The following is a 15834-nucleotide window of genomic DNA, read 5'->3' on the forward strand; positions in this document are numbered from 1 at the left end:
GGCTTCCTCATTCTTCAAAGCCTGAGATCACAGATGGGAAGTGTCTGACTTGCCTGGCGGCGCCGAGGGTCTTGATAGCACCTGCCTTTCTCAGCCCTGCCCAGATGTGCATGAAGCCTGGAGGGTCCATTTTTCTTTCTATGGGCTAATGGAATTAGAGTAACAATATCTGGTGATGGAATCAAAAGTAACAATATCTACTACTCCCCACCTAATGGAAGGGAGATTTATCATCTTAATAACAAAGACACTTGACACTGAATGTGGTAGACTGACTAATGCCCCTCCCCAAATAAATAACCAAATCCTAATCCCTGTAATTATGAATGTTACTTTTACAGCAAAAGGAACTCCGTGGATGTGACTAAGTTAAAGATGTTGAGTCGGGAAGGTGGTCCTGGACTGTCTGGGTAGTCACTTGATGTTACCATTGTGTCCTCAAGGGGAGCCGAGAGAATTTGTCCACAGAAGCAAAAGGCAATGTGAGGACTGAAGCCAGGTGTCACAGTGCTGGCTTTGAAGAAGGAAGTAGGAGCTGCAGGTGACTCCAGAAGCTGGAAAAAGTAGAGACATACTTTCCCTGGGAGTCTCCAGAGACAGCACAGCCCTGCAGACACTTTGATTTTGGCCTCACAGGCCTGAACATCGGACTGTTTCGAACTGCCAAGTTGGTGGTCATCTGTTACAGCAACCAAGGAAATGAACGCATCAGAAGAGCACTCTTAACAGCGGTGAAGATGGAGTCCTGGAATATGGTGGCCTTGCATGTCTGTGGTCTCATGGAGCATGCCTGTCTCCTGTCATAAGGAGAGTCATTAATGTTCAGTGTGTGGCACGTGGACCAGTTACAGAGTATCCATAGAACAGCAAGCTGTCATTCAGGGCTCTCTGGCCGTGTGTTTCACCGGTTAGTTAATCTGAGCACGGGCGCCATTGCCTTCTGATTGCTAGAAGCAGCGACATCCTCTTTGTCTGGGTTTGGATGGCAGAGGGAGTTTAGGAGAACCTGCCATTTGCAGAGTTGGTTGACATCCCAAGCAGACATGAGAGGAGAGGGGTTTAAGATTAAAAGCATGACCCAATGATATAGGAGTCTAGGGGACAATTTCTCCCTGTTCCTTGATTTTCATGGTGGAAGATCCCATTGATCTCCTTGCCTGGTTACAAAGATGAGGCTAATAGGGCAAAGGGAAGGAGGGAGGTGGCACCCTGGGAATTCTGCACAGCCCTGTATGTGCATGAGTGTTCTGGGGGCTCGAAATATACCCTGCAGATCTGTGTGATAGCAGAGGTAGGATACGAACCCTGAGTTACCTTAATTACAATGTTTTTTGCCTCCTCTGTCATTCCACATGGCTTCGTACAGAAGGGGACGTGCACAGAGTTAGAGCTGGAGCACGTGCCCCAGGTCTGACTCTAGGATTTTTTCCACTTGCCCATATGACTTTTTTTTTTTTTGTAACAAGAAACAATGTTACCATAATGACCTGCTAATCTGCATCTAATATATTATTTTATTCAATCTAGCAGAGATGTCCCTTTATTGTTTCCATTAAGCAAAGAATTAAATGTATTAAGGGAGAAGAAAAATGGAAAGTGTGCACAGAGGATGTTGAGTTTTTAAGAATCCGAGGGGGAAAATGATGGTACAATTCATGGAGTGCTCCTTTGTGCTCGATACTCAGCCTTTCATTAATCCTCACAAGGCTTTGAGGTTAGGTTTTATTATCTTCAGTTGGCCAGGGAGGAAAACTGAAGTTCAGAGGGATTAGATAATTGTCCAAAGCTGCCCAGTTAGGTGAGAGGTTCTTAGACTTGCATGTGCGTCTGAGTCCCCAAGTGGCTTGTTCAAACATAGATTGATGGCTCCCACGCACCCCCCCCCCCCCACCAACAGGAGGAATTTTTTTGCAGGTCTGGGGTGGGGCCCAAGGATCTGCATTTCCTGCAAGATCCCTGTAATGCTGATGCTTCTCATCTGGGGACCACACCTCCTGAACTTCTAATCCTCAGTGATTTAAAAAAGATATGGACCCAGAGCACTTGAATCCTAATCATGCTGTCTCAGGATTCCCTTGCAGGAACTGACTTCAGGCCTTCTGGTGAGCAGAGAACTGTGGGGCCTTGTCACTCCCTGTTGGGGTTGCACATAAGCAGCACTCTCTGCTGGCACCGCCCTGACTGCCCACCCATGCCCCAGCTCCGGCAGTGGCTAAGAGGACAGAATGTTGGTGGCTATCCAAGAGCAGAGGTGCAGGGCTGACCGGGTTTCAGCTGAGACGTATAGCCACGGCAAGTGTTGGAGCTTCTCTTTCTACTCCTTTCCTTAACTCCTTTCTTATGTATTAGAAATAAAACAAGTTTTTCTTCATCTTGAAATCCGTAATTTTCTAAAAAAATTTTTTAATGTTCTTATTCATTTTTGAGAGACAGAACACTAGTGGGGTAAGGGCAGAGAGAGTGGAAGACAGAATGTGAAGCAGGCTCCAGGCTCTGAGCTGTCAGCACAGAGCCCCACGCTGGGCTCAAACCAACAAACTGTGAGATCATGACCAGAGCAGAAGGTGGATGCTTAACCGACTGAGCCACCCAGGCGCCCGAAATCTGTATTTTTATACATCTGTGCTGTTATTATGCTCAGCATAATAATATTAAGTTACAAAATAACATGAAATCCTGGGGGATCACATTATTTCTACCGATCATCAGTTCTAAATAGTTCAGAAGTTGTACTTTCTTGGAGATGAATTCCACATGTGGTTAATTTTAGCATATTCTGCAGGATCAGGCAAGATGTAGGGTTGTATCTGATTTCAGCTATTTCTCTTTAATTCACTCTAGTTTATTATCAACATGATGCTTGCTCATTGTCAAAAGTTTGGAAAAAGGCTGTGAATGAAAACATCACTCATAATTCTAACAACAGGGCAACTGCTACTGACATTTTATATGATTCCCTGTATGTATTTTCACTTGTGACTTTTTATTTAAAAATATATTTAACCAATGTCTCAAAAATATTAAAATTTCAACATGTAATTATGTAAAAATTATTATTCAGGTATCCTACATTCTTTTTTTATACCAAGTTTTAGAAATCTAGCATGAATTTACACCTAAAGCCCATGTTTCTTTAAGTTTATGTATTTATTTTGAGAGAGAGTGAGTGGGGGAGGCACAGAGAGAGAGAGAGATAATCTCAAGCAGGCTTCACACAATCAGCATGGAGCCCGATGTGGGATTCAAACCCACAACAGTGAAAAAATGACCTGAGTGAAAATCCAGAGTTGGGAGCTCAGCTGACTGAGTTGAGCCCCCCCCACCCCCCACACACACACACTTACAGCCCATGTTAATTTGTACCAGCTGGAGATTTAAGGGCTCAGTAGTCACATGCGGCCAGGGGCTACTCTGTCAGCATGGCCTAGGGACTGATGACATAGCGGAGATGAAAGGAGGTGCAAGGTTGTTAGGAAGGCCGAGGGTTTGGGATCAGAGACGGACAGTTAAAAATCAGAGGTGAAGCACCTGGCCACTGACAGGTGTGGATGTGGTTCTCTAAAGTGACCTGGAAGTGAAGGAAGATACTTAAATCTAAACAGGTCAAGGCAGGGAGGCCAAGCTGTTGGACAGTTCATCTGCTTGAATGAAGTTCCCTCAGAAGACAGCAGGGGCTGGGAAAGGGAGGAAGCTCGGTGCTTAGCACTTAGTGGCAACTCAGACTGATGCTCAGTGGGGAAACCCTGGTGATAAAGAGGCAGGTGTAGAAGCGAGTGGGTGGAGCCTACGTGGAAGAAGGATTAATGCCAGTCGTCAGTAGACTGCATACAGCCCCCAGGCCAAATCCAGTCCACTTTTTGTTTTTATAAATAAAGTTTATTGGAACACAGCTGCTCCCATTTCTTGATGTATTTTCTTTCATAGCTTTTGCTACAATATGAGTTGAGCAGTTGGGACTGAGGCTGCATATCTCATAAAGCTCTAAATATTTACAATCTGGCCCTTTACAGATGCTTGATTTATGCTTTGGTCTAAATGAGCTTCAGGGGAGGTGAGGTTTCTTTAAAGTAAAGTGGAAAGGAAATTCTACAAGAACGTGGAAACTGTGGCCTGGCCCTCGGGGTTTCGCCTGCAGTCTGTGACTCTGTTTTAGCTCTGTTTAACAGCTCAACAGAGGAGGCTGTCGAACTGTTAAAACTGCAATTCCTGAGAGATCTGAAGGCCAACGTTAACTTCCAAGATTGTGTCTTCTCCGCTGTGCATTCTCCAGCCCTCTGCAGCCTCTAGCACCTGCTGGGGCCACTAATGTGCTTTCTGAATAGAATCCTAAAACTGTTATTGTGTTTACAAATTGGCACAGTGACTCCCAAACCTGGGGCAGGTTGGATCTGTATCTGTTTCCTGCGTCCATCTAGAAACCAAGAAAAGCTCCACTCGCCTTCTCTTACTGATTTACCCACCATTAGAATCTTTCATGGAAAAAAAATTATTTTTCTCCCTGATAATGATACCTGATGAATTGTATGAAAGATCTCCTTTGTCAGCAGATACATAATCCTACTACTTCTCCTTAATGTAATTCTCCTCTGAGTAGGAAATGGGGCAGCATATTGGAAAGAGCAGTGGACTGGGAAACATTAGACCCAGGATTTATTTTTAGCTTTATTTCTATTTTGGTGTCTCTAGATTTCAGTCTTATCATCTATAATAGTAATGGCAATAAAGTGCTGCTACTTAATAATAATAATAGCTGCCTTTTCCTGAGAGACAGTAGAGAGTAGTGATGTGAGAATAGACTCTGGAGCCTGACTGCCTGGGTTTGAATCCTGGCACCCCATTCGCTAGCTTGTGACCTTGGGCAAGTCACTGAAATTCTCTGGGCCTTCGTTTACTTATTTAATAAAAGAGAATCCACTAATTTTTAATTGAGTTTATATTTATGATACATTTAGAATAGTGCATGGCACATAAAAATTTAAAAAGTAAATAAAATGCAAGGTCCTTTATATCTGCTATAATTACTAGAGTAGTAATTATACTATACTATGTAATTACTAAAGCTTAGTCATCTCTGTACACTGTCATTTAATGCTAATGTCAATGCTGCAAGGAAGTTATTACTATCCCAAATTTTGGACCTGAAGAAACAAGATTCAGAGGGCTTAACTAAGCTGTTCAACATCACCCAGCTAATAGAAATAAGGAGTCAGAATTATTCCAAGTCTTCTGACGTAAAGTCTTTGCCAGATATAAGGTCCTGGATTTGATCAGTTCTTACCCAATGCAAACGATCCAAGTTAGATGAAGAGTTAGCTTGTCAGATTTAATGTGGGCTCATCTCTTGGCTATGTCCCTGACTTGCATGGAACTTCGGACAAATGACCCAGCTTTTCCATTCTTTAGGCATCTCATAGAGGATAGTGATGACACTAACTTACCATGCAAGAGGTAGATGAACATCTGTTTGTTTTAGCCCGTGCTGTGTCTGTTTCCCCAGTTCTGGGAAGAGCAGTTTGATTTTGATTTTCCTTTGGGAACCGATCCCTCCCTGGCTCTCATTCCCATGTTTTGCATGCAGCTGACGCCACCGCCTGGCTCAGTTTTGGGGCATTTGACCTTCCCATGATTAATCAGAGTATGATATCTCTGCAGTCAGAGAGATCATTGCAGAATGAGAACATGCAAGTATTTTTTGCAAGACCCTTGTCTATATAAGCAATTTGATTAAAAGTGTACTAAGCATGGGTTCATGTTAGACACTGTGATTTATTGATGAAGATTTAGAATGAGGAGTATAGAAAAGGTACTTACATATTTGTTATTATCCAACCAGGACATGTGAAGATTTTTCATAGTTTCCAGGCACCACCTAGTTCTGTTCTGGTCCAGAATCAACTCTTTATGTTCTTCCTTGTCTAGCACACCATTCTAGGCTAACTTTGTATCTTCTACTGATGAGAAAAAGATAGCAATGTACTTGCTATTCACAATGCCATTGCTCTTCAGAATCTGCTGGGATTGAAGCAACATAGAACTTCTTATCTCTGCAGTTCCCTAACACCATTCGTTTAAGTCTGGTTCCAACATTACTCATGACACTGCATCACCCATCCATTATGCTGTTCCCAAACACTGACTCCCAGAGACTCTTTCAAAGGTTGTTACCGTGCTTTGTTGATGATGACCATCAGTGAAAGTCTTCCCCGGAGCATACAGAAAAATGTAATTGATAATCTGCGTTTTGGTCATGTGAAATGTGCTGTTTAGGATTTTGTAACATAAATGTCGGATGGCACATCTTCCAACCATGTCTTCTCTTGAATTCTTTAGTCCATAATCACTGCATTTCTTGAACGTGATCTCTTTCATTGTTAACCATACCTTTGCCCTCCACACATGGTAATCAGTAAAGATAGGTAGGGGACTGTGGGCACAGCAAGAAGAGCAGTTCTGTTCACTCAAAGAATGACCTTCCTTCACCCTGCTGTACTAGGGAAACCAACCAGGACCAGTCTGGGAGAGCACGATGTTACCGCGTTGATCGGAGGCAAGAAAGGATATTGACTGAAGTACCAGTTGACATTGTGGACCAATAGTCTGGAAAGCCCTCAGAGGAAATGGGTACCTCCATTGCTTGGCACATGATGTGGAGCCTGTGGAAGGGGTCGTACTCCACTCAGTACCAGAGTTAGGGAATGTAGTGGTTGGAAAATACGGTAAGAGTTTTTTGCTACCACCCCACTTCTCTTGGGTGCTTTAGACTACAGAAAGTACCATAGTAGAAACACAGATCCACAAGAGGCAGTGCACAGGCTATACACGTGACTCAAGACAAGGGGTATAACATTGGTAGCCAGAGCCCTGAACTTATCCTCTGTCTGATGTGAATGAGAGTCACCCCAAATCACTGTGCCAGTACCATTCCGGCAGCAAATCGTCATAAAAGAAATATAGCATCAACCAGCAGAACAGTCTTCTTGTCGGGCTGCTCTCCCGGAACAAGGGCTGGAACATGGTATTCTTCTAGGACCCCACAGGCACGAGTCCTGGAGTTCCTGTGGACGTGTGGTTGACCTGATACCTGAAGCAGAGCAGAGATCATGAAACTTATACTATGAAGGGCCAGATATTAAATATTTAGGGCTTTCAGGGTCATACTTCTGTTGTGACTATTCAACTCTGTTGGTGCAGTTTGAAAGCAGCCATAGACAATAGAAAATGAAAGACTGAATCTGTGTTCCAATTAAATTTGATTTACAAAAACAGTCAATGGGCTGGACTTGGTTCTCAGCATGTAGTTTTCTGGCCCCTGAATACACGGCTGGAGAGTGCCTTGCAGGGAACGAATAGGGGCTGGGCTTTGCTAGGTGCTGATAGAAACAAAAGACAAAAGGAAAATGAAGAAGGGGGGGGGAAACAATTGTTTTTTGTTTTGTTTTTGCAAGATGGAGAATATGGAAAAAGTCATTCTAGATAAAATACCATAGCATATGCAAATGAGAAGATTAGAGAGCAGGGCAAACATGGCAAACGGCAAGCAGCTCAGTGCATTTGGAGCATGAGAACATCGTAGGCAGTTAGCACCGTAGCCTCTAGGGCTTGCTAAGTGTGATTTTCTTGGGAGGGTTAAATGAGCAAATAGATGTGAAGATGTTTTTGCAAACTGTAAAAATGTCATCATGTTGCTTACTTATTTAAAGGCCCGATAGGCTATGTTAATGAATTTAGATGTTTTCCCCACTCTAGGTCTTGAAGGGCCACTTAAGGTATTTCTGGCCCACTGTTATATAGTGAGATTTGCATTTTAGAAAAGTCACCTGATGCCTTATGGAGGATGGCTCAGAGGGGTTGGACCGAGGCAGGAGCTGATAAAGGGGCTGTAATTTGGGTAAAAGATGGTATGATAGTTAATTTCATGTCAATTTGGCTGGACCATGTCATCCAGATATGTGTCCAAACTTTATTCTGGATGTTTCTGTGAGGGCATTTTTGGATGAGATTAACATTTAAATCGGTAGATTTTGACTAAGTAGATTGCCCTCCGTCGTGTGGGTGGCCCTCTTCCAATCAGGCCTAAATAACAGATGACTGTCCTCTCCTGAGCAAGAAGAAATTCTGCCAGCAGGTGGCCTTTGAACTTCAACCAGGACATTGCTGCCTCTCTGGTTCTTCAACTTGCTGGTCCACCTGCAGATATTGAACTCGGCTGTATCCACGATAGCATGAGCCAATTCCTTAAAATAAATGTCTCTCTATATATGTACACATCTATGGGTTCTGTTTTTCTGGAGAGTTGTGACTCACACAGATACCAGAACCTGGGCCAGAACAGTGGTCATGGAGATGGAGAGAAGGGTAAGAATTGAAGAGCTAGTTAGGAAGTTAAATTGGCACTGTTTAGTGATACTTTGGGTGTGGGCAGAAAGACAGTTAAGAGAAGTTTCAATGGTGACTGAGTGTTTTGTTAGGTGGATTCTGATGCCATGTGTCAAGAGAAGAAACCCAGCACTGTCAATTGTACCCGGGAGGGGGAGTGGCTGATCAGCAATTGGGCACATGCATGGAATGAAGGAAAGTGGGTAGGAGCCTAGGGTTGGATGGGCACATCCCTACTAAGGCTACACAAGCCCCTGAGGGTGGGTGGACAACAGGAAGTCTGTAAAAAGGGGCAGATCTTCTGATTTCCATTTCCTTGGCTCATTTGATGGCCAATCAGTGGAAAGCCCTGTGACCTGGACTGGCCAGGAGCATTAGTGCCTGTAGGTCAGGATTTCTGGTTCCACAAATGAAGCAAGGCCTGTTTAATTTCCATGGACATCCTAGGAAGGGTCTTTGTCTTGGTCAATAAAAGCTTTTAAAATATACAATTTTACCATCTGTTGTCTCTACTCATGGCACAGTTGTGATAGGATTAGAATCTGGTGGATGTTACTGACCAGCTTTCTCCCCTCCAGATGGATTTCTCTCCCTCACTTATAGCTCAGTGGTTGAGGGCCAGGCTCTGGAGTCTGTCAGCCTGGGTTCACCCTCACCTCTGCCAGGTATGAGCTCTGTGACATTGGGCAAATGGCTTCCATTTTCTGGCCTACAGTTCCTCAGTTGTACTATCATTATCCTCATAAGCATATGTGAGGTCTAAATGAGTTAATGCTTGTGACCCACTTGAAACAATGCCCAGCATGTAACAAGCACTGTGTAAATATTATGGCAGAGTACCGAATGCACCAGGAGAGATGATTTCCAACTTGTGGGCTTTCAGACTCTCCATGATTTACCTTCTTTTTCTCCTTTCTTCTCCTTTCCTGGGTAGTCACTGATGGACCAACATTTGATCATCAGAATACTGCCAAGAAAGGGGATTTTGGCCCTTTATATTGGTTATTTTAAGGAATTTCTCTTCATTTTCAAATATGGAAATGGTTTTTAGGAGAAAAAAAATACAATCCTGGTTTAGTGTTTTTCAGAGATTTTCCTCTGATGTGAAAACCAGGTTCTAGTTACCAAGGCAGGGTGGATACGTTCTTAGACACTGAGAATAGCAGATGCCAAGTGATGTGTGTGACAGTGTGTGCGTGTGCGCGCACTATAAGCATTTGAAACATACCCTGTGGGCTAAGCAACACATACAAGTGACATATCACTCATGATCCCAAAGTCTGATTTGGGTCCTACACAAAAAACAAAGGAGAAATAGCTTTTGGAGGTTAGCTTGCCTCTGGCATGTGTGTGGAGGATGGTGGCAGGGGGTGGGGACTAATCTGTGCTGGTAGGGAACCGGGAATAAGCAATCAAACCAAAGAGTGGCCATCAAAGGCCCCCATGCATCCAGGACTGTGCTGAGAGGTGTGAGCATTTGTATTAAGAACAAGGCTGTGACACTTTGAGAATCCAGCAAGACAGGAAGGCACAGATAAAACTCATGCAATATTTTGAGAAGAAAACATGAGGTAATAAATGAGTCTCAGGAAAAAAAAGAGGCCCAAGAATTCAGGGGAAGGACAGAAGAAGAAGGAAGAGACAGCTTCTGGGGAGAAGTAGAGTAGAAGGTGAATCTTGGTCTATGCAATGTTTTGAGTATTTACTTATCAGCAAAATCAACTGAGTAGGAAAAAAGTGTTTGCCTTTTTCTAAATGGCTTTTTCCCTCTGCACAACTGCAAGCCACATAATGCCACCCATTGGTTGAAACTGGGATTGGAAACATTCTCCAAGTGGAGCTGAATGTAAAGGAGATTTAGACAGCAGTGGAAAATGTGAGGATCTATACCGCCTAAGCTAGAGTTTGCACCAATTCTCTATTAGTATTCACAGTTAGAATAAAGGAAAAAGTCTCTGCTTGCCAACATTGCATAAGCAGATTTAAAGCACCTAACATTTTACTGAACACAGATACAGATGTGTATAAAACAGCTGCAATGCACTTTTCTCTCCTGGATCAAGGATAGAATGCTAATTGTCAGCTAAGTTTCTGGAAAATATGGTCGTTTATTATCTTAGCAAATTTTCGGACTAAATTCATTTCCTTTCATCTCTTCTGTCTTCCAACAACAACCTGCCTTGCTTGTATTACAAGGGTTGAACTGCAAAGGCATTGATTGCAGATTGATTGGTTTTAGAATAAATCTTGCAAGATCTTAGGATTTTCTTTGGCTTTAGGTATTAGCACTTAGCCTACTTGAAAACCATAAAACATTCCAGGCCATGGTAGAAAATTCAAAATATGACATATTTAAGATGAATGTGTGTGTGTGTGTGTGTGTGTGTGTGTGTGTGTGTGTGTGTTAAGCACTGAGCTCAAAATTGTGGTCTCATTTTATCATTATTATTGTCAGAGGTTTTTAGATTCCAGGTGCAGATCTTAAATAATACCCCTGTAGCATATATAAACATATTGAAAATCTAGCTTTTAAAGGACATTTATAATTTCCATCCAAGGGTGCCTGGGTGGCTCAGTTGTTTAAGCCCCTGACTTTGGCTCAGGTCGTGACCTTGTGGTTCATGAGTTCAAGCCCCATGTCCAGCTCTGTGCTGACAGCTCAGAGCCTGGAGCCTGCTTCAGATTCTGTGTCTCCTCTCTCTCTGCCCCTCCCCTGCTTGTTCTCTCTTTCTCTCTCTCTCAAAAATAAATAAATATTTAAAAAAATTTTAAACAGAATAATTTCCATTCAACAAAAACTGAATCTCTCCTTGCCCAAATCCTTAATTTGCCCTTCCATCTTTCACCTCATCTATTCAACCAAACCAGGGGTTGGCAGCTACAGAGAAACTGAAGCATAGATTTTGAATGCTTGTGAGCACTTAAAATTTAGATTTTCAATCTCCTGATGAATAAAGTGATTGAAATTCGACCTTGTAATGGCAAATGGGCATAATACACACTTGAAATCTACACGTGAGTTTATCTCATAAATTATTTTATTTGAGAATAAGCTGAAAAATAAATATAGATGTATTCTGAACTCAAATATGATGCTGGTATTTAAGAAGAACAAATATACCAAAGAAGTAAAAAAAATGCTAGAAGACATTGACCAAAGTTTGGAAAGGTTAATGGATATGTATCTAGACTCTCATCAGTATCTGTATTCTACTCTTCTCTTTCTTTCTATGGGCTGATTGCAAGTGTATCAATATTATGGATTTTATTTTTTCCTTATTTTGGCATTTTCTAGGAAAACAGACCTTAGAATTTTTTTATTTTGTTTTACAGTTAAATATTAAACCTCAGTGCAAAGAAATCTTCTCTTTGTCATACCTGAATGGCTCCATCCTATGGCCTGGTATTTCTGTATTTTCCTATACTTAAGTGTTTTAATTGTGTAAGTGTATTTTAGAAAAAAAAAAATACCACTGTTTGGCAGGTGGGGATGGATAGAGCTCTAGAGTCAGGAAGATGTGGGATCAGATCCCAAGTTTTCCATGGAGGGGATACCGAGACTATCAGGAGATTCTCTCTCTAGACATCGGTTTCAGGAATAATAAGAAAAATAATTCCCTCCTGGTGGAGTTTCTATGAGATTAAATATCATATTTGTAAAATGCTTGGCACAGAGAGAGAATGAGATCTTTAAAAATAAAACGTATAATCCATAGTTGAGAAAATATCAAGTTAGTTCATTTAAATTAATGTTCAGGGTGCCTGGGTGGCTCTGTTAAGCTTCCTCCGACTTTGGCTCAGGTCATGATCTTGTGGTTGTTGGGTTCGAGCCCTCTGAAGGGATCTGTGCTGACAGCTCAGAGCCTGGAGCCGGCTTAGGATTCTGTCTCTCTCTTTGCCCTTCCCCTACTCATGCTCTGTCTGTCTGTCTCTCTCTCTCTCTCAAAAATAAATAAACATTAAGAAAATAAAAATAAATAAAAATAAATTTCTGTTCAATAAACATTGCTGAAAGCTCAGAAAGAACACGCACAGTTTCTGCTTCTCAGTGTGATTACTGGGTCTTTGTCTCAACCTCATTGCTGACCCTGAGCCTCAGACCAGGAAGCCTGTGACTTCACTGCCTTAGTATCCTTGACAGCCTGGCTTTCTGGTTTTCCAATGTGTCGTCTGCCAAACACTGGTCCCAAAATATGCTCCTCGGTGGAAAAATGTTCCATGACCTAATGAGTTCGGGAAACGTGGCCTATATACCATATCCCCCGCCAAGGGCTTTCCAGTCCCTATTAACTCATTGACTGTGCTGCAAAGCCTGGTAATAAAGACACCCTCACTTGCTTTAACACAGTGTTTCTCAAACTTATTAGTCCGTGGAGAATCACATTTGCTTTTTAACAACATCCATTGATATTTGGAGTTACTTCTCTTAAGATGGCTAGAGCAGTGTTTGAAGAACAGGTGGGCAGTAAATATACATAGCACTACATTTTATGTACTGATATTATGTTTCCCACCTTCCATTTTATATAAAATCTTCTTCCTAACAGCTATCTGATTCTGTCCATATTAGATACCTCTGATTTTTCTCATTAGTTCAGGAACCCCTAGGCTTCTGGAAAGAGAATTGAATTCCATATGCCAATTGTGCCAACTTAAATTAAAACTTTAATGAAAACAATAGCAATCATTGTAAAGACAACGTCCTTTCTGTTCTCTTAAAATGAATTGTGTTGGAGGAAGCTAACATTGAAAAGTGAATTCCACTTGGTGATACATAAGACTATTAAAGTTAAACAAAATATCCAACTCTCAGCTCATAAATGTTGGAGTTGCATTTGTTCTGATGACTCCTTCTCTTAGGGGAGCAATAAACAGATAAAGGTATGCTTGCAACGGAGTATTCCAGAAAGCTGACACTTAGCATGCTAAACACTAAAACCTTTTTTAATCTGAACTATGATAAAAATATTTTCTAATTTTTTTAACATCTTCTCATTCTTCTTTTTTTTTAAGTTTATTTATTTATTTTTGACAGAAACAGCGGAGCAGGGGAGGGGCAGAGAGAGAGAGAGAGAGAGGTAGACAGAGAATCCCAAGCAGGTTCTGTGCTATCAGTACAGGGCCTGATATGGGGCTCGAATTCATGAACCTGTGAGATCATGACCTGAGCCCAAACCAGGAGTTGGATGCTTAACTGACTGAGCCACCCAGGCGCCCCTAATGTCTTCTCATTCTTATTATTAACTCATAGAGAATATGATTTGACCCATTCTTGACTCAATGCCATACCAGTATCCTCACTAAATACAAGTGTGTTTTGTTCACTTTCAGGAATACACAGTGAGATGGTTAGAACTTTCTCCTTCCTCCTCTAAATGGTCCTCCACTGCAGCTCTCTTATTTATTTATTACCAGCATTCTCCCTCTGCCAAGCTGAATTTCTCAGAAACTCTCCCAGCTGTACATTTTTTTCCCCATCAACTGGATCCTGTCCCCAGCAGATTTCTAATCTGAAATAATGGAGACATCAGATAAACAGTTAAGCCAGTAGATTTTCTGGACAATCATTTGAAATGAATAAATTTTATGAAATCTGAATAAAAAATGGCTTTATATCAGTTACTTGCAATTTTTGTTAACACAGAGAGTGGCACTAAAACATTATTTCCTGGTAAGATTGGGCTTCTATAAAAACTTTCATACCCTTGTGATGGCTATTTCCCCACTTGTAATTCATGCACCTTGATTCAGTCAATAAACGGTTAATTGGCATTAATTTCTGTCAGGCCTCGGGACAAATGCTCAGTGTTGGTAGTTTTTGAGAAGGACTAATCGATAGCATCTCTTTCTTCTTCAGAAACTTCTTAACCAACTGAAATTACAAGTCAGGGCCCAAAATAATCAACTTTGTTGTCGTAGATCGGAAAGCAGAGTTTAGATCTGCAACTATATTCTGCCTCAGTGGAGGTGGAGAAAAGGGGTAGCAAGAAGCATTTACTTCCCAGGAGACAGATATCCTTGGTAATTATTAAGTTATTCCCTGAGTACTCTGATTCGCTTGTGGACTTACCTCCGTCATGTCTGTAGATACCATCGCCACCTCTTGTTCTCTTTTTCTCTGGTTTTTCTCTGGTTTTTGAGCCCTAAGCCACCGGTCAGCGGGCTCCAGATGCCTCTTTACACCCAACTCTAGGTTAGTACTCCCTCTAGTGGCAGCTAAAAGAATCTCCTATTATTACCCTTGGTAATATTATTACCTCCTAGGATTACCCTGTGGCCAAATTATAGAAGAGTTTTCACTTAACATATTTTTGATATAGTCTTTATTTATATAACCTTAATGAGTATAAAATAGCTATAAAGTTGACCAGCTATAATTTATTTACCAGTTATTTCAATTATTTTTATAATTATTAAAAACAATTTTCCATTGGACATACTAGTGCACATATTTAAAACCATTCTCTTAGGTTAAATTCTCAGTAGTTGGAATTTTGAGGACAGAGTATCTCATCCATTAGGTGTCCTCCCACATTCATATGTTGAAGCTCTAACCCTCAGTACTTCAGAAGGTAACAGTATTTGGAGCCAGGCTCTTCAAAGAGGTAATTAAGTTTAAATGAGGCCATTAGGTTAGGTTCTAATCCAACATGAATGGTGTCCTTATGGGAAGAGGAAGGGATAACAGGGATGCACAGCACAGAGGGATGACCATGTGAAGAGACAGCAGGAGGGTGGCCATCTGTAAACCAAGAAGGGAGGTCTCAGCAGAAACCAAACCTGTCTACTAGACTTTGGTCTTCACCTTCCAACCTCTAACACTGTGAGAAAACCAATGTCTGTTGTTTAAGCCACAAAGTCTGTGGTATTTTGCTATGGCAGCTCTAGAAAACTAACATACTATCTCTGTAACTAGACTCAGCTCATGAATTCGCACCTGTCTCTTCTTATTAAGTCAAATTCTTTTTAAAGGGGTTCTTAAAGGATTGTAACACAGTTTCACGAACATTGGGTTTCCTATTTATGGTTTTTGGTGTCAATCTCACTTTAAATTCAAATTTTCTGGAAGTTGAACATTGCCTGTGTTTATGTACCATTTGTTCTTCCTCAGGGATGAATTCTATATTCACATATTTTTCTGGTTTGTCTATCAGGATCTACACATTTTGAGCTAGATGACCTAGATGAGTCAGTCTAGGCAGAGTGATTTATCTTCATAGAATTTAGTACTAACATTTCACTGGTCACACTTATCTGCTATTCATCTAGCAAGACCTTGATTAACCCTAGACCTGTCTGTCATTCATATATATCCTATTAATTTATCGCACTATATTCTACTGTATGCTGCATGTCTGACACTTGTACAGGGTTACTAATTTCTTGAGAAAAATAGGAAGTGAGTGGAGATATATAGTAGACACTCAAAAATATTGTGGGAAGAGAAAATTTCCTAAA

At 41.4% G+C, this 15834-nt stretch overlaps 1 long non-coding RNA gene across 1 annotated transcript; it reads right to left on the reverse strand.

Annotated features, from left to right (window-relative positions):
• Window positions 1-642: 642 nt before the first annotated feature.
• LOC121044147 (uncharacterized) lies at window positions 643-14545 on the reverse strand. The gene is made up of 3 exons (XR_005797165.1): window positions 14447-14545; window positions 5812-7081; window positions 643-797 (listed from the first exon to the last, which is right to left on the reverse strand). It is a non-coding gene; the product is annotated as an uncharacterized LOC121044147 (long non-coding RNA).
• Window positions 14546-15834: the final 1289 nt, after the last annotated feature.

Source organism: Herpailurus yagouaroundi, unplaced genomic scaffold (genome assembly GCF_014898765.1).
Source record: "Herpailurus yagouaroundi ecotype Mexico unplaced genomic scaffold, PumYag 188, whole genome shotgun sequence".
In the NCBI taxonomy this organism is placed as follows: domain Eukaryota; kingdom Metazoa; phylum Chordata; class Mammalia; order Carnivora; family Felidae; genus Herpailurus; species Herpailurus yagouaroundi.